Source organism: Ceratotherium simum, chromosome 29, assembly GCF_057802395.1.
Source record: "Ceratotherium simum simum isolate JZ-2026a chromosome 29, ASM5780239v1, whole genome shotgun sequence".
Lineage (NCBI taxonomy): Eukaryota > Metazoa > Chordata > Mammalia > Perissodactyla > Rhinocerotidae > Ceratotherium > Ceratotherium simum.
The window spans coordinates 23,174,706-23,201,823 of NC_141928.1; the positions used below are offsets into that span (position 1 = coordinate 23,174,706).

The following is a 27,118-nucleotide window of genomic DNA, read 5'->3' on the forward strand; positions in this document are numbered from 1 at the left end:
AAGCCAAGGGGTCGGCCAACTCTGATCTTTAATAGAAGAGGCAAGGCAGGACGATCTGGGCTTAGAGTCCAAATGACTGGGTTTAGATTCTGGCTTTGCTCCTCGCCAGGCCTGGGGTAAGGTAACTCAATCTCTCTGAGCCCTTGTGTCTCCATTTATGACATGGAGGGGTGTAAGAATTAAAGAAAATATATAATGAGCCTAGTATAATCCCTTAATAAATATTAGCTCTTTCCCTTCCTTCACCTAATACTTCTTAACCAAACCATTTGTTCCTCTTACAAAACTTGGTCCTAATTTACATGTTTTTGTGCCACCGTCTGACACAGTATTACATATATGGACTGTACTCGGTGTTTGATGAAACAAGTCAGATGCCTACGGAAAGTTAAACAAAAGGGCATTTTTGGTTTTCAGAACAAAGACCTAGACAAAGTAATATGGTATACAGAGCTGAATATATAGTAGGTGATCAAATACTTGTTGATTAATCATCACCCTAGACCAAACCTTTTCAAGGGCAAAAACCACTCAAGTGAGGAACAGAACAGGGCAGGACTCCACTACCAACAGCAAGTGCCAAGTGGCTACGGTTAAGTCCACACTTACAGCCCACACCACTCCGCTGTGCTTTAAAAAAACCCTTGTACATTTAGCAAGACTAAAAAGTGTCCTTGCCTCAAAAATTACCTGAAGCCCACCATTTCTCTACAACAGCGACTCTTTCCCTGGAATCCACAGCCACCTCACGCCAATGTGCATTTGTGAATTTGACTCTTTCTTTGGAGAGAACCTATCATTTTTAGAGTCCTGAAGATACCCATGGGGAAAAAAAAGTTAGGCACTGCAGATTCTAAACTATTTCTCTAAACTAAAAAGAGGGAACAAGGGGCCGGCCCGGTAGTGTAGTAGTTAACTTCACATACTCCGGTCCGGGGTTCACCGGGTCGGATCCCGAGCGCGGACCTATGCATCACTCATCAAGCCATGCTGAGGTGGTATCCCACATAGAGCAACTAGAAGGATGTGCAACTATGACATGCAACTATCTACTGGGGCTTTGAGGAGAAAAAAGGAAAAAAGGAGGAAGACTGGCAACAGATGTTAGCTCAGGGCCAATCTTCCTCAAAGAAGAAAAAAAAAGAGGAAATAGAAGTACATTTCAACTTTCATGAGCTCCCCAAATTCAAATTGCCCTCCAATAGAACATTATCACATCAATGATTTGTGACACATATATCCAACTCTTTGGGGGTGGGGATGTCCTTAAACCCTCAACTCAAACCTAAAACTAACCTGAGGTGAGAATTTGTTACATTAGAAGGAAATATGTAATGATATTCAAACAGGTCACACTTACTTGAAAAAAAGTGTTAATTTTTTTCTCTTTGTACAGGATGCATAGGATTCTCTCATTACTAGTTTTGTGGGATTAAACACTATTGCCCTGATTCAGGAATCTGCATCTTACCACAAAGGAGCTAAAAGAGATGTTTTTCTGTGGAACCTGTCAAAGCCTGAGGCACGGTCTCCCCCACAGCGTCCTTTTGAGAAACCTGAGGTGTGCCCGCCTCCTACCCAGAAGTGCAGATGGATTTCAGGGCTCGAGATCCACCTGGCTCCCTGGTTGCTCCAGATCTAATCTAATCCCCATGTTCCTACTGACACAACTCACACTGAGTGTGGGGCATTCCTTTCTATTTCCGTGGTTAATTGATTCATTGGAAAAGAAAAAGGCACCTGACAACCAAAAGTCTGATCATAGTCGAAAGAGTCAAGGAAAAAGCAAGAATAGGACATTCTAAACCAAAATCGCTCAAAAGAGTTTCGCAACTAAGTAACTAGACAAGGAAAGGAAGGGAGGAGGGACGGACATGAAAGAAAAGGGCCTTAAACTTAATCCTGGCCAGTCTTGCCTCTGCCACAGGCACTCTGGGCTCAGAGGCAGAAATGAGCTCTGTGAGGAACGACAAGTGGAAGGATTTCAGACCAGGTACAGATGGCAGAGAGGCAGAAACAGATGAAGGAACAAAGTCAACGAAAGAATGAGGAAGAAAATCATACAACCTTATTTGTCTATAAACTCTGAGGATAACACAAAGTCGAAAAGGAGACAGCTCCCATGTGTCGGCACAGCAGCAGCCATGGGGTATCCACCTACGTGGGGAGGTTTGGAGGCTTATCTTGAAGTCAATATACAAGAGATCAATAAGAAGCAAGGATTTCTCAAGATGCTTTTATTTACACTTCACCTATGATAGAGAAGAATGTCAACTGTCCAAAGTGAAGAATATTATTATTTTTTAGTTAGGTTGTGGGGGAGTGGGTGTGCTGATGATTAAGGTGAGATAACTTTCCTCAAAGCCACTCCTAGGTATAAGCCGTTGTTTGACAAAATTTGGCTAAAAGATTACATTTGTATTATATATAATTAAATATGTTTTAAGCATCTTTGTTCAAGAAATGAAAAACTTAATTACGTCTCTATGAGATGGCAGAGAGAATGGGAAAAAATAATTATCACTTTCTATTTACTCTGTAGACCAAAAGAGAGATGTTTTCCAACACATGGGAGATTTAAGCAGCATAACTACCAGGGTGCTATACTCCCCCAAACCACAAATTAGAGGATACGAGGAGAAAAATCTATTCATTCACATAGTCATCCAAACAAACACTTATCGGGTTCCCACTGAGCACCAGGCACTATTCTAGGTGCAGGAGAAAGCAAGCCGATAAGCAAGTCACCTGAGGAATCAAGTATTAGGGTGGAGTATGTGGGAGGCATAGACCCAGGATGAACAGCAACATGATATGATGTGATAAATACATGAATGAGGAGAAACCTGCTGTACTAGAGTCTAGGGAAAGTGAGAATACCTGCCCTCTGAGGAAGGCATCAGAGAGGGCAGTTTGGGCTTTGCAGGATGGCAGAAGGCCTGAGTTTAAATTCCAGCTCTCCTACTAGCTATGCGGCCCTAAGAAAATCACTTAAACTTACCAACATTCACTGGGAAACGTCTGTGAAATTATCAAGAATGTCTGTGAAAGCCCACTGTAAACAGTGAAGAGCCACTCAAAGGAAGAGAAAGGCGTCCCTGGCGTGGAACACCACATCGGCAAAATTGCCACGGGGTGAAAAGCAGAAGGTACAGCGGGGGAACCTCATCGTGGACAGAACGGGAGCCTCCCGGGGAAGTGGCAGGAAATGAGGCCTGGAAGGCTGATGAGCTCCAGACTCTCAGGGATCTTAAATGACATGCTTAAGAGTTTGAGGTGCGCCCCATAGCCAACGGCTGAGCTTTCAAGCAGGGAAGTGGCAAAAATTTGTTAAGTTTCACAAAAAGATTTCAGAAAAGGCAGAACAAATAAAAAAGGGAAGAAATAGGAGAAAGAGACGGATCAGTTAGGGAGCTACTGTAATTGTCCAGGCACACCCTCCCCCCAGATAGTACCTGAACTAGGTGGTAGATGCCACACAGAGGAAAGGACAGATGAGAAGTGTCGCCAACACTTAGGTCAAATGGCCTGGGATATGCTGATGAAGGGTTCCAGCAGAAAAAAACAGAGTCTGGCCACATCAGAGGGATCATGTTTCAAACACAGGTAAATTACAGAGGATTAGAAATCACCGCAGTTCTAGCAAAATCGAGTAAACCCAAGTTCAACAGCGCCGTGTGCTGTCCTTAAATCCACAGAGCCCATTCTTAAAACAAGAGGGCAAGTCCTGTCAGAATGACTGTTCAGCAAAGGCTTAAACCAAGGTCCCCAGGTACTTGACATTCCTGCCCAAGTGGGAGCTGCCTCCCAGAGTGGAGTCCTCCCACTCACCTTCAGTGGTCTGCCTCAGTGACACCTGATTCAAGTCATTTTCCACTGTCACAAGCCAGCACCCCTCACCACAGGCACTCACATGGGGAATCTTGCACTCTCGTCCATTTAAGGAGGTCCTATGAACAAACACAGGCTGTCATCACGGCCTGGCTCCAACAGCTGGCCTGAGCGTTCTCCTTGGGTCATCTGAACCTAGCCTTGGCAGAGAGCAAAAGGTGGCCAGCTGAGCGCCCTGGGAGCCTGGGCTATGAGTTGACTCAAAAACACAACAAAACCCCAAAATAGAAAGCAAAGTCTTGGGGCTAAGAAAGATTACAGGACTTGGAGACAAAATCTATACTTTTCACAGTGATCTACCCACACACCTCTAAGTCAAGGGAAGGGAAAAACGGGAAATTAAATGTTTTAAGCTCATACTCTCTGCCAGGCAGTGTGTCTGGCACATTATGTCTCATTTAACCCTTAAAATAACGCAGGGCGAGGGTGGGGGGGTGAGCTTTCATATCCTTTTCCTACTAAGAGAACTGGCCCTGGGAGGTTAGCAGATGGGCCTAAGGTCACACAGCCAGTAACAAGCAGAGGCCCAAATGGAGCCTAGCCCCAAGAGTCCAGAGCGGAGGCTAGCAGCCCTCTACTGCCTATCCCCTTGTCACAGGAGATTTCATTAAACAGGCACCTACCCAAAGAGACCCCCACTACCACCACAATCTCCTCTGCATCTGTGGTAGGGACTGGTCGTGAGCAATCCTTCACACGTATTTCTTAAAACAATTCAATTCCTTTTTTTTTTTTTTTGTGAGGAAGATCAGCCCTGAGCTAACATCCGTGCTAATCCTCCTCTTTTTGCTGAGGAAGACCAGCTCTGAGCTAACATCTATTGCCAATCCTCCTCCTTTTTTTCGCCCAAAGCCCCAGTAGACAGTTGTATGTTATAGTTGCACATCCTTCTAGTTGGTGTATGTGGGACGCGGCCTCAGCATGGCCGGAGCAGCGGTGCGTCGGTGCACACCCGGGATCCGAACACGGGTCGCCAGTAGCAGAGCGCATGCACTTAATTGCTAAGCCACGGGCCCGGCCCCAACAATTCAATTCCTGATCCACCAGTGTCAGAGAAAGAAATCAAGTCACTTCTCCTCTCACGGGAGTTTTAAGAGCCAGCCAGCTCCAGAGAAGATCCAACATAAAGGACCAGAAACCATAAACAAACAGCTCCCTGGGGCCATCAGCAATCCCCCGTGGACTCCAGAAAAATAAAACAAGACCCCACCATAGTATCCGCACGTAGAAATAAACCTGAGTGATCAGATACCACTGTGCACAGGCACATCTGGCCTGAACACTGATCATTAACGCAGGAGGTAAGGGCTTCTCACGCCCAGAGAACTCCCGGTAATATATATCCTGCCCGAACAGCTTGGTGATTCACTCTGTCATTCCCTAAATTGATGGAACAGATCTGTGTTTTTAATATATGATAACTATAGAACTTCAAATTGTGAGGAGACAATAGATTATTCAATAAACGCTGATGGAGAATTAGTTAGAATTAGAATGGTTAATTATTTAGAAAACAATTAAGGTATATCCTTCTCTAACGCCAAATGCAAAAATAAATATCAGGTCATATAAAGAATTAAACACCAAATTAAAAAAAAAAAAAAGAATACTAGATGATGATTTGTATCAGGGGCTGGCAAACTTTTTTTGTAAAGGACCAGATAGTAAATATTTTCAGGTTTGCGTGCTGTACCGTCTCTGTTGCAACAACTCAAGTCTTCTGCTGTTGTGCAAAAGCAGCCAGACAGCAGGCGGAAAAATGAGTGTGGCTGCGTTCCAAAACAACTTACTTACGGGCACTGAAATGTGAATTTAACTAATTTTCACGTCACTGGGGGCCGGCCCGGTGGCGCAAGCGGTTGGGTGCGCGCGCTCCGCTGCGGCGGCCCGGGGTTCGCTGGTTCAGATCCCGGGCGCGCACCGATGCACTGCTTTGGCAGGCCATGCTGTGGCGGCGTCCCATATAAAGTGGAGGAAGATGGGCACGGATGTTAGCCCAGGGCCAATCTTCCTCGGCAAAAAAAAAAAAAAGAGGAGGATTGGCGGATGTTAGCACAGGGCTGATCTCACAAAAAAAAAAAAAAAATTTTTCACGTCACGAAATATAGATCTTTTTATTTCTTTCAGCCATTTAAAAATGTAAAAACTACTCTTAGGACTGAAGCTGTCAGGGGTTTGGGATGGGGCCTGCGGTGGGTGTGGCCATAAAAGAGTAGCAGGAAGGAGGCTTGTAGTGATGGAAGAGTCTGTATCTTGATCGTGGTGGTGATGATTACAGAAATCTACACGTGATAGACTGCACAGAACTAAATACACACATGTGCACACATGCAAATGAGGGCATGTAAAACTGGTGCAATCTGAAGGCGTTTTGTGGATTGCACCAATGTCAATCACCCGGCATCCGTCATGCAAGATGTTACCATTGGAGGAAACTGGGTAAAGGGCACCTGGGACCTCCTTATACACATTTTCGGTAACTTCTTGTGAATCTATAATTATTTCAAAGTAAAAAAAAAAAAAATTTAACTCATGGGCTGTACAAAAACAGGTGGCTGGCCAGATTTGGTCTGGTGGCCTTAGCTTGCTGATTCCTAATTTAAATGAATAGTACATAAAATCCTGTGGTTGGAAAAAGCTTTCTAAATCCAAAACCAAAAGCAGAATCCATAAAGGACAAGTACGTATTTAACAACTTTTTTCTCTATGTCAAGAAAACACAGACCTTCCCAGTGGCACAGTGGTTAAGTTTGTGCCTTCCACTTCAGCGGCCTGGTGTTCGCCAGGCCACTGGACGTGGACCTACTCACTGCTCATTAAGCCATGGCGAGGCAGTGTCCCACACAGAAGAGCTACAACTCTACAACTATAACATACAACTATGTACTGGGGCATTGGGGAGAGAAAAAGAAAAAGAGGAAGATTGGCAACAGATGTTAGCTCAGGGCTAATCTTCCTCACCAAAAAAAAAAAAGCCTGACACAAAAATGGACAAATGACGTAAATATGGCCAAAAAACAGTAATTGTTCACTAATAGTAAATAACAAAATGAAAATGAAAACAGGATATCATTTCTCCCACCAAATTGGCAAAGATTAAACAGATTACCTCTGGGGCCGGCCCCGTGGCTTAGTGGTTAAGTGTGCGTGCTCCGCTACTAGCGGCCCGGGTTCGGATCCCGGGCGCACACTGACGCACCACTTCTCCAGCCACGCTGAGGCCGCGACCCACATACAGCAACTAGAAGGATGTGCAACTATGACATACAACTATCTACTGGGGCTTTGGGGGAAAAAAAAGGAGGAGGATTCGCAATAGATGTTAGCTCAGAGCTGGTCTTCCTCAGCAAAAAGAGGAGGATTAGCATGGATGTTAGCTCAGGGCTGATCTTCCTCACAAAAAAAATAAATAAAAATAAATTTTAAAAAAATGAAAATAAATTTTAAAAAAAACAGATTACCTCTGGTTCTAAAGCCATTCTGTTTCTACTATACCATACTAAAAAATATTTAGGACAACAAAATAAAGTGAATTTTTCAAAGCTCTGTTCAGAGCCAAAAGAGCAAGGACAGACTTTGTAAACAAGAAGAAAGAATATGGGCTGGATGACAATACTTGGTTAGGGGACTCTGTGACTGGTTAAACTACCTTAGCTAAAGAGAAAATGTTGGGGCCGGCCCAGGGGTGTAGCAGTTAAGTTCGCCCACTCCACTTTGGCGGCCCGGGGCTCGGATCCTGGGCACACACACACAGACCTACCCATCAAACCCATCAAACCATGCTGAGGCAGTGTCCCATGTAGAGCAACTAGAAGGATGTACAACTATGACATACAACTACCTACTGGGGCTTTGGAGAGAAAAAAGGGAAAAAAAGGAAGATTGTAACAGATGTTAACTCAAGGCCAATCTTCCTCAAAAAAACAAAAGTTTCCTGGGACGGCCCAGTGGCTTAGTGGTTGGGTGCACGCGCTCCGCTGCTGGCGGCCTGGGTTCGGATCCTGGGCGCGCGCCGACGCACCACTTCTCCGGCCGTGCTGGGGCCGCGTCCCACGTACAGCAGCTGGAGGGATGTGCAACTGTGACGTGCAGCTATCTGCTGGGGCTTTGGGGGAAAAATAAATAAATAAAATTATAAAAAAAGAAAAAAAAGAAAAGTTTCCTATGTTTAAAAAAAAAGAGAGAAAATGTTGATAATAGAACTGGTGTCCCCTTCTTCAATCTTCAGCCATGCCTAAGTGTCATCAATGACTATGCCAAGGACAAAAATGCAGCAGGGCCAGCCCTGTGGCTTAGCAGTTAAGCGCGCACACTCCGCTGCTGGCAGCCCGGGTTCAGATCCCGGGTGCGCACCGACACACCGCTTCTCCGGCCATGTTGAGGCCGCGTCCCACATACAGCAACTAGAAGGATGTGCAACTATGACATACAACAATCTACTGGGGCTTTGGGGGGAAAATAAATAAATAAATAAATAAAAATCTTAAAAAAAAACACAAAAATGCAGCAGACATTACCCACGTGCATTTGTCTTCAATGACCCAGGTGCATTTCCTCTGACAGTTGTGACTAACGGCAGATGGTAATGTTTACACCCAGTGAATTTCATCTCACTGTGAAATTCAAGCCCCAGGAAAGCAGACAGTCCTCAAAATCACCCAAGGAAGCACAGGACACAAACGGCAGTCAGCCAAATGCTGTGCTGAAACTCGGTGTAAGGAGCATTTTTAATTCTATGCACAATGGTGTTACTATACCCAGGGAGGAGTCCACTTGGAGACGGCAGGAAATCCATTCTTCTTGTGTTTTGGTGCAAAGATAACAGCTTCCAAAAGTGCAAGCAAAAGGCTTAAAGATGTCCTTCCAGGGCCGGCCCCGTGGCTTAGCGGTTAAGTGCTCACGCTCCGCTGCTGGCGGCCCGGGTTCGGATCCCGGGCGCGCACTGACGCACCACTTCTCCGGCTATGCTGAGGCTGCGTCCCACATACAGCAACTAGAAGGATGTGCAGCTGTGACATACAACTATCTACTGGGGCTTTGGGGGGAAAAAATAAATAAATAAAATCTTTAAAAAAAAAAAAAAAAAAAAAGATGTCCTTCCAGCTGCCATCCGCGAACCCACACATCAAGTTCTTTGAGGACTCTAGAATGATTCCCTTAGGCTGTGCCACGCAGAGTTTACCACCTTCTCTCTCTTTTTTTTTAAATTGTGGTAAAATACAAATAACATAAAATTTATCATCTTAACCATTTTTAAGTGTACAGTTCAATAGTGTTAAATACATTCACACTGTTGTGCAGACAACCTCCAGAACTCCTTTCACAACCATCTCTTTTTAACCAAAGGAGTTTGGGGCTATGATTGGTCTTGCCCCCTCACCTCAACTCTGCCTGCTTATGCACACACCTGTACATGTTTAAACACACAAACATGTACCTCAGTGGCGGTACAAGAGCAAGTCTTATTGCTTGAGGGGGCAGCATGTGCCTCCTCAAGAAGGTAGAAGCAGCAGAGCCCCCTATGTGCAGACTAGGAACCAGTTAAAAGGCGGTCAGCTCCTGTCCTAAGCCAAGATCACCATCTCGGACACATACCCTGGAGAGAAGCATATGTCTGAAGGCACTAGGGGAGTATACTGACAAATAACCCTGTCCCGGGTCTGCTCCTCACTAGCTGAAAGAGCCCACCTGTAAAACAGGGATAATATTTTATTATCTACCTACCTTGGAGAGTTATCAACTGAGAGAAAATCTATGGACCGCTCAGCCAGGCGCCGCACAATGAGTAGCTTCTCCAACTCTAGCTCCCATCCGCCTCTTCCCTTGTCTGCCCTTATCCTTCCACACTGAACATAATCCTTTTCCACATGCTCACTTGAGCTACAGAAGGAGAAGGAAAGAATAAGTAACAGAAGGGGAAATGAATGATGGAGGAGGGAGAGGCTCTAGGAAAGGATCCCCAAAGTGGAGTTGATGAGGCTTGCTCTTCTACCATCCCCTCAAGCAGCCCATCCATCACCCCTAAGGAGACACTTAAGCTTCCCACTAAAACACTTTGGATACAGAAGCTTCCCACTAAAACACTTTGGATACAGAACACTTTGGCCCTCACAAGTCAGGCCAAAGATTCACAGAAACTGAAGATAGAACATACCTTTGCTATAGTTTCACCTCCCATCACATGTGCCAACAGCACCCAAGTACTTGCCAATCTTCAGTCTACCAGCAATTCCCCTAAAGCGCCATGAGCTCTCATATAGCTCATGTCTCAGAGACGGATGTTTCCTCTTTCTGGAACGCCTTCTTCCTCCTTGTTCACTCAGCTAGTGTCCACTTGTGCTTCAAGACTCAGCTCCAAAGATATCCCCACTAAGATGCCTTCTTTGTCAACCAACCTCCCCATCCACGCCCAGCACTTGCCCAGTCGGGGTTAGATATCCCCCACAATGCTCTCGTCATGCCCCTTTCATAATGCTTATCCTCTGCACTGTTTTTGCCTGTTTATCTTCCTGGCTCTGCCACTGAACTACAAGGTGTGAGGAGCTATAAGGTGTGAGGTATCGGTTATCTTGGTATCTCTAGCATGTTGTCTGTGGCAGTTCATATTCTTTAAAGGATAGCCATAACAATATCTCCATCCCACATGTTTATCTGCAACGTGACCTGGCCACTTCCCCATCTAGAGATGGAGTCCATCAGTCCACTCTATTGAATACGGGTGGGCCCTATGAATGCTTTGACTGAAAGAATATGGCAGAAGTGACACTGTGCCATTTCTGGGCACAGCCTTCATATGGCCCAGCAGCTTCCATTTCCTGTCTCTTGGAATGCTCATAGTTGGGACACATCCTCCAAGAACCCATCCACCATGCTTTGAGCAGCCCAAGCCACGTGGAGATGTCACTCAAGTCAACTGCCAGCCACAAGTCCTCGTAGGCATCCAGCCCAGTTGAGCCTTCAGATGACCACATGAGAGACTCTGAGAAGCACGTAGCTGAGGCCAGGCAACTCATAAAACCATGCGAGAGAAGAATAAATCTGTGTTTTATTTTTTGTTTATTGCAGTAACATTGGTTTATAACATTGTAAAAATTTCAGGTGTACATCATTGTACTTCTATTTCTGCATGGACTACATCATGTTCACCACCAAAATACTAATTACAACCCATCACCACACACATGTACCGAATTATCCCTTTCACCCTCCTCCCTCCCCCCTTCCCCTCTGGTAACCACCAATCCAATCTCTGTCCCTATGTGTTTGTTTATTGTTGTTATTATCTACTACTTAATGAAGGAAATCATACGGTATTTGACCTTGTCCCTCTGACTTATTTCACTTTGCATTATACCCTCAATGTCCATCCATGTTGTCACAAATGGCTGGATTTCGTCGTTTCTTATGGCTGAGTAGTATTCCATTGTGTATATATACCACAGCTTCTTTATCCATTCGTCCCTTGATGGGCACTTAGGTTGCTTCCAAGTCTTGGCTATCGTGAATAAGGCTGCAATGAACACAGGGGTGCGTGTACCTTTGCAAATTGGTGTTTTCAAGTTCTTTGGATAAATACCCAACAGTGGAATAGCTGGATCATATGGTAGTTCTATCGTTGATTTTTTGAGGAATCTCCATACTGTTTTCCATAGTGGCTGCACCAGTTTGCACTCCCACCAGCAGTGTATGAGAGTTCCCTTCTCTCCACAACCTCTCCAACACATGTTGTTTCCTGTCTTGTTAATTATAGCCATTCTGACAGGCGTGAGGTGATATCTCATTGTAGTTTTGATTTGCATTTCCCTGATAGTTAGTGATTTTGAACATCTTTTCATGTGTCTGTTGGCCATCTGTATATCTTCTTTGGAGAAATGTCTGTTCAGGTCTTTTGCCCATTTTTTAATTGGGTTGGTAGTTTTTTGTTGTTGAGATGCATGAGTTCTTTATATATTTTGGAGATTAAGCCCTTATCAGATGTATGGTTTGCAAATATCTTCTCCCAATTGTTAGGTTGTCTTTTCGTTTTGTTGATGGTTTCCTTTGCTGTGCAGAAGCTTTTAGTTTGATGTAGTCCCATTTGTTTATTTTTTCTATTGTTTCTCTTGCCTGGTCAGATGTGGTGTTTGAAAAGATGTTGCTAAGACTGATGTGGAAGAGCGTACTGCCTATGTTTTCTTCTAGAAGTTTCACAGTTTCAGGTCTTACATTCAAGTCTTTAATCCATTTGGAGTTAATTTTTGTGTATGGTGTAAGGTAAGGGTCTACTTTCATTTTTTGCATGTGGCTATCCAGTTTTCCCAACACCATTTGTTGAAGAGACTTTCTTTTCCCCATTGTATGTTCTTGGCTCCTTTGTCGAAGATTAGCTGTCCATAGATGTGTGGGTTTATTTCTGGGCTTTCGATTCTATTCCATTGATCTGTGTGTCTGTTTTTGTGCCAGTACCATGCTGTTTTGGTTACTATAGCTTTGTAGTATATTTTGAAATCAGGGAGTGTGATACCTCCAGCTTTGTTCTTTTTTCTCAGGATTCCTTTAGCTATTCGGGGTCTTTTGTTGTTCCATATAAATTTTAGGATTCTTTGTTCTATTTCTGTGAAAAATGTTGTTGGAACTTTGATAGGGATTGCATTGAATCTATAGATGGCTTTAGGAAGTATGGACATCTTAACTATGTTAATTCTTCCAATCCAAGAGCACGGAATATCTTTCCATTTCTTTGTGTCCTCTTCAATTTCTTTCAGCAATGTTTTATAGTTTTCGTGTACAGATCTTTCACCTCTTTGGTTAAGTTTATTCCTAGGTATTTTATTCTTTTTGTTGCAATTGTAAATGGGATGGTATTCTTAATTTCTCTTTCTGCTACTTCGTTGTTAGTGTACAGAAATGCAACTGATTTTTGTATGTTGATTTTGTATCCTGCAACTTTCCCATAGTCGTTTATTACTTCTAAAAGTTTTCTGGTGGATTCTTTAGGGTTTTCTATATATAAAATCATGTCATCTGCAAATAGTGACAGTTTCACTTCTTCCTTTCCAATTTGGATCCCTTTTATTTCTTTCTCTTGCCTGATTGCTCTGGCTAGGACTTCCAATACTATGTTAAATAGGAGTGGTGACAGTGGGCATCCTTGTCTGGTTCCTGTTCTTAGAGGGATAGCTTTCAGTTTTTCACCATTGAGGATGATATTAGCTGTGGGTTTCTCATATATGGTCTTTATTATGTTGAGGTACTTTCCTTCTATACCCATTTTATTCAGAGTTTTTATCATAAATGGATGCTGTATCTTGTCAAATGCTTTCTCTGCATCTATTGAGATGATCATGTGAGTTTATTCTTCATTTTATTAATGTGGTGTATTACGTTGATTGATTTGCGAATGTTAAACCATCCCTGCATACCTGGAATAAATCCCACTTGATCATGGTGTATAATCTTTTTAACGTATTGTTGTATGCGATTTGCTAGTATTTTGTTGAGGATTTTCGCATCGATGTTCATCAGTGATATTGGCCTGTAATTTTCTTTTTTTGTGTTGTCCTTGTCTGGTTTTGGTATCAGGGTAATGTCAGCTTCGTAGAATGAGTTAGGGAGCTTCCCCCCCTCCTCAATTGTCTGGAAGAGTTTGAGAAGGATAGGTATTAACTCTTCTTTGAATGTTTGGTAGAATTCACCAGGGAAGCCATCTGGTCCTGGACTTTTATTTTTGGGGAGGTTTTTGATTACTGTTTCGATCTCCTTACTGGTGATTGGTCTATTCAAATTCTCTACTTCTTCTTGATCCAGTTTTGGAAGGTTGTATGATTCTAAGAATTTATCCATTTCTTCCAGATTGTCGAATTGGTTGGCATATAGTTTTTCATAGTATTCTCTTATAATCTTTTGTATTTCTGAGGTGTCTGTTGTAACCTCTCCTCTTTCATTTCTGATTTTACTTATTTGTGCCTTCTCTCTTTTTTTCTTGGTGAGTCTAGCTAAAGGTTTGTCAATTTTGTTTATCTTTTCAAAGAACCAGCTCTTGGTTTTATTAATTTTTCTATTGTTTTTGGTCTCTATTTCACTTATTTCTGCTCTGATTTTTATTATTTCCCTTCTTCTACTGATTTTGGGCTTTGTTTGTTCTTCTTTTTCCAGTTCCTTTAGGTGCATTGTTAGATTGTTTATTTGAGATTTTTCTTGTTTGTTGAGATAGGCCTGTATTGCTATAAACTTCCCTCTTAGAACTGCTTTTGCTGTATCCCATAAATTCTGGCATGTCGTATTTTCATTTTCATTTGTCTCCAGGTATTTTTGTTTTCTTCTTTGATTTCTTCGTTAACCCAATCGTTGTTCAGTAGCATTTTGTTTAATCTCCATGTATTTGTGGCTTTTCTGATTTTCTTCCTATAGTTGATTTCTAGTTTCATACCGTTGTGGTCAGAAAAGATGGTTGGTATTATTTCAATCTTCTTAAATTTATGGAGACTTGTTTTGTGGCCTAATATGTGATCAATCCTGGAGAATGTTCCATGTGCATTTGAAAAGAACGTGTATTCTTCGGTTTTTGGATGGAATGCTCTGTATATATCTACTAGGTCCATCTGTTCTAGTGTGTCGTTTAAGGCCAATGTTTCCTTATTGATCTTCTGTTTGGATGATCTATCCGTTGGTGTAAGTGGAGTGTTAAAGTCCCTACTATTATTGTGTTACTGTCTATTTCTGTTTTTATGTCTGTTAATAATTGCTTTATATATTTAGGTGCACCTACATTGGAGTGCGTAGATTTTTCCAAGTGTTATATCCTCTTGTTGGATTGTTCCCTTGATCATTATGTAATGCCCTTCTTTGTCTCGTTTTACAGTTTTTGTTTTAAAGTCTATTTTGTCTGATATGAGTACTGCTACCCCTGCTTTCTTTTCATTGCCATTTGCGTGGAGTATCTTTTTCCATCCCTTCACTTTCAGTTTGTGAGTGTCTTTAGGTCTGAAGTGTGTCTCTTGTATGCAGCATATATATGGGTCTTGTTTTTATCCAGTCAGCCACCCTATGCCTTTTAATTGGAGCATTTAGTCCATTGACGGTTAGAGGAGCTATTGATAAGAATGTACCTACTGCCATTTTTTAGCTTTTTTTTTTCCCTCAGTGTTTTAGTAGTCCTTCTCTGTTCCTTACTTCTTCTATACAGAATTGATGGTCACTTTAGTTTGACCTCTGTCTGAAAGCTGTACTCTTTAACTACCCTCCTCCCTCCTTTTATGTTTTTGATATCATATCCAACTTCTTTTTGTGCATTTGTATCCATTACGTTCTAATCGTGGAAATAGATAATTTTTCCTATTTGTGGTCTTCTCTTTTCCCCTTAAATCAGTCCCTTTAACATTTCTTGTAACACTGGTTTCTTGGTGACAAACTCCTTTAATTTTTGCTTGTCTGGGAAATTTTTGATCTCTCCTTCCATTTTGAACGATAACCTTGCTGGGTAGAGTATTCTTGGCTGTAAGTTTTTTCCTTTTAGCACTTTAAATATATCGTGCCATTCTCTTCTAGCCTGTAAGGTTTCTGCTGAGAAGTCAGCTGATAGCCTTATGGGGTTTCCTTTGTATGTAACTTGACATTCTCTTGTGGCTTTTAGGATTCTCTCTTTATCTTTAATTCTGGACATTTTGATTATGATGTGTCTTGGTGTGGGCCTCTTTGGGTTTATCTTGTTTGGGGCTCTCTGTGCCTCCTGTACCTGGATGTCTGTTTCCTTCCTTAGGTTAGGGAAGTTTTCATCTATTATTTCTTGAAATAGATTCTCTGCCCCCTTGTCTCGCTCTTCTCCTTCCGGGACACCTATAACACGGATGTTAGTGCGCTTGATGTTGTCCCAGAGGTCCCTTAGACTGTCCTCACTCTTTTTAATTCTTTTCTCTTTTACCTGTTCACCTTGGGTAATTTCTTCTAGTCTTTCTTCCAGCTCACAGATCCGTTCTTCTGTATCCTCTACTCTGCTTTTGAGTCCCTCTAATGAATTTTTCATTTCCAGTATTGTATTCTTCATTTCTGATTGGTTCTTTTTTATATCTTCCATTTCTTTGTTGACATTCTCACTGAGTTCACCTATTCTTCTCCCCAGATCAGTTAGCATCCTTAACACTCTTAGTTTGAACTCTCTGTCGGGTAGGTTGCTCATTTCTGTTTCACTTAGTTCCTTTTCTGGGGTTTTGTCCTGTTCCCTTACTTGGAATGTATTCTTTTGCCTCCTCATTTTGCCTCTTTCCCTGTGCTTGTGTCTATGTATTAGGTAGGTCAGCTACGTCTCCTGCTCTTGGATAGGTGACCTTATGTAAGTGATGGCTTAGGAGGCTTCCAGTGTGCTTCCCTCAGTTCTCAATGTTCCAGGGGTGGCCCCTATGTGGGCTACGTGTGTGCTTCTATTGTGGCCCCTATAGGTGCCCAGGGAGGCTGAGTTATGCTCCTGGCCAGCTGTTGTAATGCTCAGCTGCTTGTAGTTGTTGTGGGCCCTTCAGTCTCTTTATCAGGTGTGAGGAGCCCCAGCACAGTTGGCTGCAAGTTCTAATACCACATCTGTGTTGCAGTATTTCTTTTAAGTGAGTAGGCCCCCAGCGTGGCAGGTTGTTAGGCTCAGGGCCTTAGAATTGCTGTAAACCTCTAGCCTATTAGGTCTCTTGTCAGCTCTCTGAGGATTGCAGCTGGGTGGGGCTGGCCTCAGGCACAGGAGCACCCAATTGTTTCAGGCTTTGGAAGGTGGGGCAAACCTCCTATGTGGGTCTTTGAGAAGCACAAGTCTTCTGCAGCTGACAAGCCCTGCCGCCCACAGGTCCACACACACAGTCAACACAGTCCTGCCCCGTGTGAGTGCCCGACCTCCCCAAGCGGACCCAGTCTCTCCACGGCGGGAGCCCCACACACTCCGCCACCACCCCACACTCTCCACCCGCTCCTTGTGCACACCCTGCCCCGCTCAAGTCAGCTCAGTTGCCAGGCTGCAGAAAATCCAGTCACCAATCTATGCAGGCCCACACGTTGCCTGAGGGCTTGTTGTTGGGTGGGGCCAGTCTCTAGGGTGGGCTGCCTGCCCTGGCTGAGCTGGATTAAATCGGTGCTCTAGCGGGTGGAGCAGACCCTGGGCTAGCAGGTCTCAGGGAAAACTCCAATGGCGTCTGTGTCAGCACGCTCACACCAGGCCACAACAATGGCCGCCGCCAATGTCCCAGTCCCTGGAGAGGTCTCACCCCTCACCGAGATGCACTCAGGGCCTATTAGGTGAGTCTCTTGTCACCAAAGCAGTGTGCACCTTTCTTTCTGGTGATTTTAGGATGCTTTCTGGAGCGGGTGAGTTTGTGCGCGGGCCCTTTAAGAGCCAGTTTTAGTTTCTTTGTGAGCCGGGTTTTCTGGGGATGCTACCCAATGCTTTAGTAGCAGCAAAGTCAGATATTATGCCGCTGGTCTCGATTGTGCTGGGTCCACACAATGCCCACAGCGGGGGCGCTCCCGGCTCAGGGCCCCGCGCCTCCAGGGAGGCTGCGTACCTGTGAGCTGCTCCCGGCGGCCGTGAAGCTGGCGGCTTGTGAAGGCGGCGTTTTTCCTCTCCGGAAGGGAGTCTCTGCCTCTTCCACCCCAGTTAGGATTGTCCGTTGTTGCAGGAGTTCCTCTTATCCAGTTTTCAGCTCTGTCTCGGGGTAATTTTTCCACGAGTAGTTGTAAATTGGCTGTGTCCACGGGAGGAGGTGAGTTCAGAGTCTGCCTACGCCGCCATCTTGACTCCCTCTCCTAAATCTGTGTTTTAACCTACTTCGTTTTGGGGTTGTTTGTTAAGCAGCAGTACATAATCAGAACAATATCTGCCTGGCAAACAGGGGGTACAAAATGAAAGAACAATTAAATCAGCTCTGACATGATACATGGCACATAGCAAACACTCCATTTAATTGCTGCTGCTATTATGAAAATCACGTGGAGAGGAACAAAGGAGAAGAGATACTGGTTGAAGAGGCCTTTACATCCCTGCCAGTGAAACTAATGGGGTACACTACACTAAGTCCACGATGGGGATGGGCTCAGCCCTTTGTTTGACTCCTGTGTCACTCCAAATTCCAGGGAAATGGCAAAAGACATAAAAATAAGAATGAACCCATAAAAAAGGTAGAAAACAGGGATGGATGCCATCAGTCAATAAAAAAATTTTGAGGAATTTCTGGAAGAGATACAGCAGACAGGAACAAATTTACAAAAAAATCAAATTTAGCCCGAGTTGAGAAACCAAACCTAAATGCGCCACAGTGGGAAATGCTGGATATGGGAAAGGTCTAGGGAAACCCCAAATTCAGACGTGACAGTGACTGAGAGCAGAAGCAGGCACTGAGGCGGCGGGTGGGGGTGATGGAAGGACTGTGGCGGGCTGAGTTGCGAGTGCAACTGGAAGAAAGAAAAGAGGAAGGGTATTTTTGAATCAGCTGTGAAGTTCTCCATCTGCAGGGCAACTCTCCCACTTCCTCAATTAAGAAGGGTCCATCCAGCCGACTGTCCTGTTATCAGCCATACACCCTGACAGGAAGGCTGCCAAAGAGCGATGGACCTATTCTCCATTCTCTCCTTACCGCCTCTCATCTCTACCCCAGTCACTGCAGTCAGGGCAAAGGCCGACTGCAGAGTCTTCGTGCACCCCTTATGCACACATATGTACATGTTTATACAAACAAACAGGGACACGCATGCATGGCCACACCAACATGCATCCCAGAGGTGGCACAAGAACCAATCTCATTGCTTGGGGCAACAGCATTTTGCCTCCCCAAGAAGGCAGAAGCAGTAGAGCCCAACATGTGCAGACTAGCAACTCAGCATACGCTGGGCTAAATGGGGTCAGTCCCTGCACTCAGCCAAGAGCACCATCTTGGACACCATCTTCTGAGAGCAGGTCCAAAAACATGACTGCTGAAATAAACATAAGTGAGATTAAATTTAAATAGAAAAGTAGAAATGTCAAAATGGAATGAAATAAAAAATAAATCCATCACTCAGAAGATCGAATCAAGGAATTCTCCCAACATATAAAGTGAAAATAGAAGGTAGCCAAGAAAAAGTGAAGCCCCAAAAGGAGAGACTAAAAGCCAAATATCTATAAGTCCTTCCTCCTAAAAGAGAGAAGGAAGAATGAAAGGGATGTAGGCAACGCAGTGAAACTGAATGGGTTTCAAGGGAAAATAACTAAGAAAAATATACATCTCAATTCCAGCAGGTAAAATTCATAAATGTAAGGAGAAAAATCCAGGGATATGACGAAGATTATGTACAGAAGAAAATGAATCGCTGGCACAGACTTCTCATCTGGGACTGTACATGCTGAACTAATTGAGACAATGGAACACTATGCAATCATTAAAAGAGAAAGAAGGGGGGAAGAAGATCTTTCTGCACCAATATGGAACAATCTTAAGATCTATGGCCAAGTGTAAAGCAAGGTGCAAAACACTGTGTAAGGTATGCTGCCATTTGAGTTTTAAAAAGGATTACAAGTATGCATTCTCATATTTATGTATAACATATATCTCTAAAAAGTTTCTCCATTATAAACCAATGTTATTGGGCCGGCCCCGTGGCTTAGCGGTTAAGTGTGCGTGATCCACTGCTGGCGGCCCGGGTTCGGATCCCGGGCGTGCACCAACGCACTGCTCCTCCCGCCATGCTGAGGCCGCGTCCCACATACAGCAACTAGAAGAATGTGCAGCTATGACATACAACTATCTACTGGGGCTTTGGGGGGAAAATAAATAAATAATTTTAAAAAATAAATAAATAAATAAACCAATGTTACTGCAATAAACAAAAAATTTAAAAAAATAAATAAATAAAAATGAAGCTGAAAAAAAAAATGACATAATCAGATACCCTGATATATTTCAAAATCTGATGGGCATAAATTCTCACAGTTTACAATGTTTAAGGGGTAATAATAAACTTTTATCACAGAAAAAAAATAAAAATAAATAAAAAATAAAAAGTTTCTCCAGAAACGGGTAACATTGGTTACCTCTGGGGAGGGAAACCTGCTGCCAGAGGATGGGGATGATGGACCCAGGACAAACGGGAGACTCTCACCAGACAAATGTTTGTAACTTCTGAATTTTGTGCCATGTGAATGTATTGCCTACACCAAAAGAAAAACCAAACTCAATCTCAATCACCTCTCTCTCTCCCTCTGTCTCTCTCCCTCTGTCTCTCCCCCCCCTCTCTCTCCTCCTCACACACCCACACACACAAATTTAAAGTAAAAAAGACAAGCCACAGAATGGGAGAAAATATAATACATATATCTGACAAAAACTTGTATCCAGAATATATCAAGAGCTCTTAATAAGAATATATATGCGGTATATACACACAATGGAATTTTATTCAGCCTTAAAAAAGGAAATCCTGGCCCCGTGGCTTAGCGGTTAAGTGCGCACGCTCCGCTGCTGGCGGCCCGTGTTCGGATCCTGGGCGCACGCCGAGGCACTGCTTCTCCAGCCATGCTGAGGCCGCGTCCCACATGCAGCAACTGGAAGGGTGTGCAGCTATGACATACAACTATCTACTGGGGCTTTGGAGAGAAAAAAGGAGGATTGGCAATAGACATTGGCTCAGAGCCGGTCTTCTTCAGCAAAAAGAGGAGGATTAGCATGGATGTTAGCTCAGGGCTGATCTTCCTCACAAAAAAAAAAAAAAGATTAATGAAGAAAATCAAATGATCATTTCCATAGATCCTAAGAAGGCATTTTATTAAACCCAAATTCCATTCCTGGTTTTTTTAAAAAATTAGTAAGCTATGACTAGGGAAAAAAAAAAAAACCGTCTTAACTTGATAGGAAAGCAACAACAAACATTACATCTAATGAGAAAATACTCAATAAATTCCTTTAAACAAAGAATTAGATAAGAATGCCCTCACTATTTTATTTAAGAATTTCCATAGGTTCTGACCAATGCAATAAAATGAGAAAAAACATATTTTTGAAAGGAAGCAACGAGCTGCAAAATATATAATTCTCTTGGATTTTCTAATTAGACAATGAACTGAAAAATGATTTTAAATGTGTTAGGAATTCAGTAAGGTGGCTAGATGCAAGATAAAATTACAAAAACCAATAGCTTGCCTACATTCTGGCAATAAGCAGTAAGAAACTGCAGAGAGCAATAATTTTGATTTTTCACTTTATTTTTAATCTTGGGGTAGAGGAAGAGAAACAGGAACTTGAAAAGCCCTGAAATGTGATGGACTGTTCAAAGGGGATTTGGCTAGAAGCACTTAGCATAGCTGGGGGACTTGATAAATATTTGATGTATAAATGAATGGAATATGAACTTCACGATTAAGTCTGGTTCCTTTCTTCTATTTCCTTTGGGAGAGAATTCAGTTTTCTTGTCAGTTAAAATAAACCTTTCTTTTCAAGGTATATAGCTCACATATCAGAAAGTTTCCTCTTTTGCTTCTCAGCATCATGTTGAATGAGCCAAGAGTAATTCACCCTTATTCAAACAAAATGAAAATCAAATAAAGGAGAGGAAATGAAAATGTCTACCATAATCAGATCATAGTAATAATCAGATCAATGGTAATGTAAACATAATTGTGAATATTTATTGTGGGCTCTTTGTTAAAGCTATCTACAATTTGGCCTTGAAGTCATACTTTATAGAAAATAATCTTAGAGCTGACTCAAGATTTTCTTTCCCACAATTTATGCACTCTTTCTGCAGAACTGGGTCTGTCTCCTCTTCCTTTTTTTCTGTTTAGTTTTATAAAAATCCTTCACTACACAACCTTGCTGTTCTAGAAAGTATTTTTCCTTTCTTTCATCTTTTACTTTCTGAATGTTTACACTACAAGATGCACCTATCCCTACCATCAGGATCTATCAAAAACAGGCAAAGAATCTTCTTTGTAGTCATCTAAAATATGTTGTTCATATCAGTCATGAGCATCAGTTATGAGAACAGCTTTTGGGGCCTACTATGCATAATCTCATTAAGGTATCAGAACAACCTCATGATGTAGGTACTATTATTATTTCCATTTTATTGATGGTATAACAGAGGATCAGGGCAGATAAGTGACTTGCCAGCCAGCAAGTAACTGTATTAGGACTCCCTTGGCTGACTCTAAAGGCTCCATTCTTTCTACTCAGCTGCACCTGCTCCAACCCGACACCATTACTCTAACTAACCTCTCTGATGTAACAGTTCTAAATTTCTTTACATAGCACACTTCCTTGCACTGGAACCAGAGACAGCAAATAAACTTTATTCATTCAGCTGCTGGCAACATCATTTCTCACGATTAACAGATCCTCTTTACCCATTACCGCAACATCATAAACCTACAGACAGATGAAGTTTCCTTGATTCATGAATAAATCAACAGCAAGACTTTTCTGTCAGTCTCATCATAATTTAACCAAGAAGAAAGTTTAAAATGGACAGTGTTGTTTTTGTTTGTTTTAAATTAAGTAGCAGGGCCAGCCCCGTGGCTTAGTGGTTAAGTACGCGTGCTCTGCTGCTGGCGGCCGGGGTTCGGATCTCCAGCGCACGCTGATGCACCGCTTCTCCGGCCATGCTGAGGCCTGCGTCCCACATACAGCAACTAGAAGGATGTGCAACTATGACATACAACTATCTACTGGGGCTTTGGGGAAAAAAAGGAGGAGGACTGGCAATAGATGTTAGCTCAGAGCCGGTCTTCCTCAGCAAAAAAGAGGAGGATTAGCATGGATGTTAGCTCATGGCTGATCTTCCTCACATACATACATACATACATACATACATAAATAAATAAGCAAGCAAGCAAGCAAACACACCAAGGTCAACACTTGTAAACATACTCATCTAAGTGATACCAAAACCGGTCTATGTAAAATGCAAACACTGCTTCTACAACTTATAATCCTGGAACGCTGCAATGTGTCTTTAATAAACGTTACCCTTTCCACTCACACTCAGCACTGCACATAGCAAAGAGAACAAGAATGATTTGAGAAAAACAAAAAGACCAGTGGCTACCTGGTTCTTCCAAGTCAGGTTGAAAGTGGAGATGTGACCATTTTGCTCAAACCGTGGCACTTGAGATATGCTCAGAAATCTGTAGAGGAACATGTTAACCCCAAATTTGGATCTCATTCAATCTAAATGTCTAAAGAGTCTAGTCTATAATACTATATAAAATACTTTCTAGGTTACTCAAAAAACTTCATGGATACCTAAAATAATGTGCCAAGCCTCCCAGTATACCAGGGGAGGAGAATTTGGTTACACCAAAAGAGTCAACTCAATTGCACCATCTAACAAAGAGGTGTCAGTCGAATCACTGACATGACCACCTTCCAGTACCACGTCTTCCCCTTCCACTTGTTTGCAAATCGACCACCCCTCTCTCTATGAAGCTGTAATGAAGCCCAGATAACCCCTCACTAGGATAGGGACTGCTATCAGGGAAATCGGGAAGGAAAAGAGCTAATGTCATCGAGCTGAAAACATCTCCTCTTTCATGGAGATAGGCCATGTCCAGGGCAGCCCTTCTGCCAGGAAGGACGGAGGCAAGAGCATCAAGTGAGAGTCCAACAAAGTCTAGACAACCAGTGAAGGTTGGTCTTGCCTCTTCTCTGTAACTTGAGCCAGAAAAGAAAGGAATTTCTTAACCGAAAAAAAGTCCAAAAAATTGACTGGCCATCAAGAAAAAGGGGTAAAGCCCATTCTGAGCCAATATTCACTCATATGTGATCAGAACTGATCAAAAACTATCAGAAGTGCATTGTCTCTTTTATTCGCTCAGTTAAAAGCTTAGCCCTATCCCTTTTAGGTTTTGAGCAGTTATGACTCAGTTCTCAGGCAGGGACAACATACACTTCTACCCAACAGGACTGTGAGTAAGAGCCCCATTTTGTTTCTTTGTTGGAAATAAGATCAGGGTTAGTCAGGGGTTGGTTAGCCAAGTTTTTCCTTTTTAATCAATATCAACTATTATTAACCCAATTAGGAAGAGAGAAGGAGGTTTCTTTCTGTCTAATTTGGTCAAATAGCTCCAGGGGAGGAAGACTACCCTCTTGAAGGGTCAGAAAATGACCCTTCTGAGAGGCAATGCTGCAGCGTTCCAAGGCTAATGTACACATTCACACCTATATGCATACACACACAAATGAGAGCAGACCTCACGTGGTTTGTACTTTTTCTTTTTTTACTTAATATATCTTGCCATTGTTGCGTATCAGTATATATAGGGCTAACTTATTCTTTTTAATACTGCATTTAAAAAATTACTATAGGGGCCGGCCCAGTGGTGTAGTGCTCCACTCGCATGCTCCACTTCGGCAGCCCAGGGTTCGCAGGTTTGGATCCCAGGCATGGACCTACGCACCACTTATTAAGCCATGCTGTGGCAGGCATCTCACATATAAAGTAGAGGAAGACAGGCACAGATGTTAGCCCACGGCCAATCTCCCTCAGCAAAAAGAGGAGGATTGGCAACCAGATGTTAGCTCAGGGCTAATCTTCCTCACCAAAAAAAAAAAAAAAAAATTACTATAGTTTACAAAATTAACTCCCTACTGATGGATGTTTAGGCTCCTTATCTTTTGCTATTAAAAAAAATATTGCAACAAATGCCCTTGTACACACATCATTTAGCACATCCATTTATTGAGTCAACTAATATTTACATACCGCACCCCATCTTAGGCTTTGTTCATGCACTGAAATTACAGCAATAAGCAAATCAGATAGAGCCTCTGCCCTCAAGGAGCTTACAGCAGAGTGTAGGAGATGTGCACGTCTGATGGCAAATTCTCTGTGGGTCAACCAGAGAATTCTTCTAAGGCAATTTGATCTCAACCCTGGCTGAACATTAGAATTATCTGAAAAAAAACTTTTAAAGAAATACTGGTCCCTGGGCCATCCTAGATTCATTATATCCAAATTTCTGGAGGCAGGGCAAAGGCATTGGCATCATCTAAGAGGTCCTCAGATGATGTGAATGCTTAACTAAGCTTGATAACCTTGTTCTAAAACAGTGATTCTCATTTTTTAATGCGTATACAAACGACTTAAGGATCATGTCAAAATGCAGATTCTGACTCAGTAGGTCTGGAATTAGGCCTGAGATTCTGATCTCCAACAAGGTCCCAGGTGATGCCAAAGCCACTGGTCCATGAAGTAGCAAGGTTCTACGGCAATAGTAGGAGGCAGCTGGAAACACACACACACACACACACACACACGCGAAACTGGTGGACAGTTAGCCATTAACGATTAGATAGCTAGTAACTAAAGTTTGTATGGGCAATTATTAACTGTAGCTTTAGTCGTTCACCCGCCCACTGTTAGCTGTGCTGCTTACTTTTAAAAGTCATGTAGACTAGCTGGAGTCGGACAATATATTGCCTATCTATATGACTTTTAAAAATAAGTTATCTCCCAGGGCCGGCCCAGTGGTATAGGGGTTAAGTTCACGCACTCCACTTCGGTGGCCCAGGGTTGGCAGGTTCGGATCCCCGGGGCAGACCTATGCACCGCTTATCAAGCCATGCTGTGGAGGCATCCCACATATAAAGTAGAGGAAGAGGGACACAGATGTTAGCCCAGGGCCAGTCTTCCTCAGCAAAAAGAGGAGGACTGGCAACAGACCTCAGGGCTAATCTTCCTAAAACAACAAAAAAAAAGTCATCTCCCTAAGGCTTGGGTCACCATGGTAACGGATGCCTGAGTTGTTTTTCAGGAACTAAGAGTCAACCCCTGTCCGGTTCAGGCTGGTCGAGATCACCAGCCCACCAACTGGGCCTGTGCAGGTGTCTGATAGGTGAACTCCTGATGTCAGGGAGCCAAAAACTCCACCCTCAGATCATGGTAACGCCACCATTTTGGGAAGATGCACCCTATGAAGAGCCATGAAGCTTGACTACGCTTGCGCAGATCACCAATTACCTCACTTCTCCTCACCTCCAATCATCTATTCCTACACTTCAGACCACTCTGCCCTTTTATCCCATAAATATCCCTAATCCCCATTTATCGGGGAGGTGGATTTGAGATTTGTTCTTCCATCTCCTTGCTTGGCTACCTTGTGAATAAACACTTTCTCAGCTGCAAACCCATCATCTCGGTGATTGACTTTTCATGCAATGGGCAAAATGAATCTCGTTCAGTAACACGCACAGGAGACAAGCTTAGCAAAGGTGGGCAAGCAAGAATTCACATGACATGCCAGGCAGCTCACGAGTAAAATCATTTGGCGAGGACATAACTTCCTAGGAGAGGATCAGGGAGGTAAACAAGTACTTGATCACAAAAGGCCAGACTAAGGACTCAGACCATCACGTGTAAGCAATGGGAAGTCGCTGGAGGTCTCCAAAAATGGGAATGACACATACAAAGTAGTATTTTAGGAAGGTGAATTCTGGCTACAGTGTTCAGAACAGATTAGATTGAGGAGGAGGGACCTGACTGAATGAAAGAAGGAAAACCAGTTAGACAATCATACATCTTGATCAGGATATTAACAATGACAATGGCAATGAAGAGAGACATTAAAGAACAGTGATGTTATATGCAGTACTGGGATACTCGAGAGGAGAGAAGAAGAGCAAGATGGTTTTAAATACTCTCACCACAGAGTGATTATATGGTGCTATCTTTTTATGATAAGAATCATAAAAACACTTGGAAAGATGAGTTTGAAGCTAGAAACAAAGATTTGGGAATCCTAAGTCCTGATGTAGTAGTAAAGACCATCCAGAGATGGTATATGAGGAACCAGCAAAGGGCAGGAACCACGGCTGGGTGGGCCCACAGGTAGAGCTAAGACAGATTTTTTTGAGGAGGGTCCAGAGAAGCAGGGGCACACCAGGGGAGGACCAAGAGAGGAGAGAATCAATTCATTCAGTGAATATGTATTAAGCATCTGCTATGTGCCAGGCACTGGGCTGGGGAATATAGTAGTAAACAGAGTAATACTCTGAGAAAAAAGACAGATAGTGAAAAAAAGGTTGAGGTGAGGCTGGTTAATGGTGATAGCCAAGGAAAATGGACACTGATCAGAGGTCTGGAAACCTGGGTCCTAACCTCAGTTCTGCCATGAACTAGGTGGGTGACCCTGGTCTGATAAATCACTTCTCTCTCTGGGCCATAGTTTCCTCAAGTGAAAAAAGAGGGTATTGGAGTGGATGACCTCCAAGGCCTCTGCAGCTCTAAAGGCCTAGGGTCCCACAGCAGAAAA

General features: G+C 43.0%; 1 protein-coding gene across 1 annotated transcript in view; it reads right to left on the reverse strand.

Annotated features, from left to right (window-relative positions):
• Positions 1–27,118, reverse strand: part of SNX30 (sorting nexin family member 30) — a 112,716-nt gene that overhangs the window by 70,791 nt on the left and 14,807 nt on the right. The gene's annotated exons all lie outside the window — the stretch shown is intronic.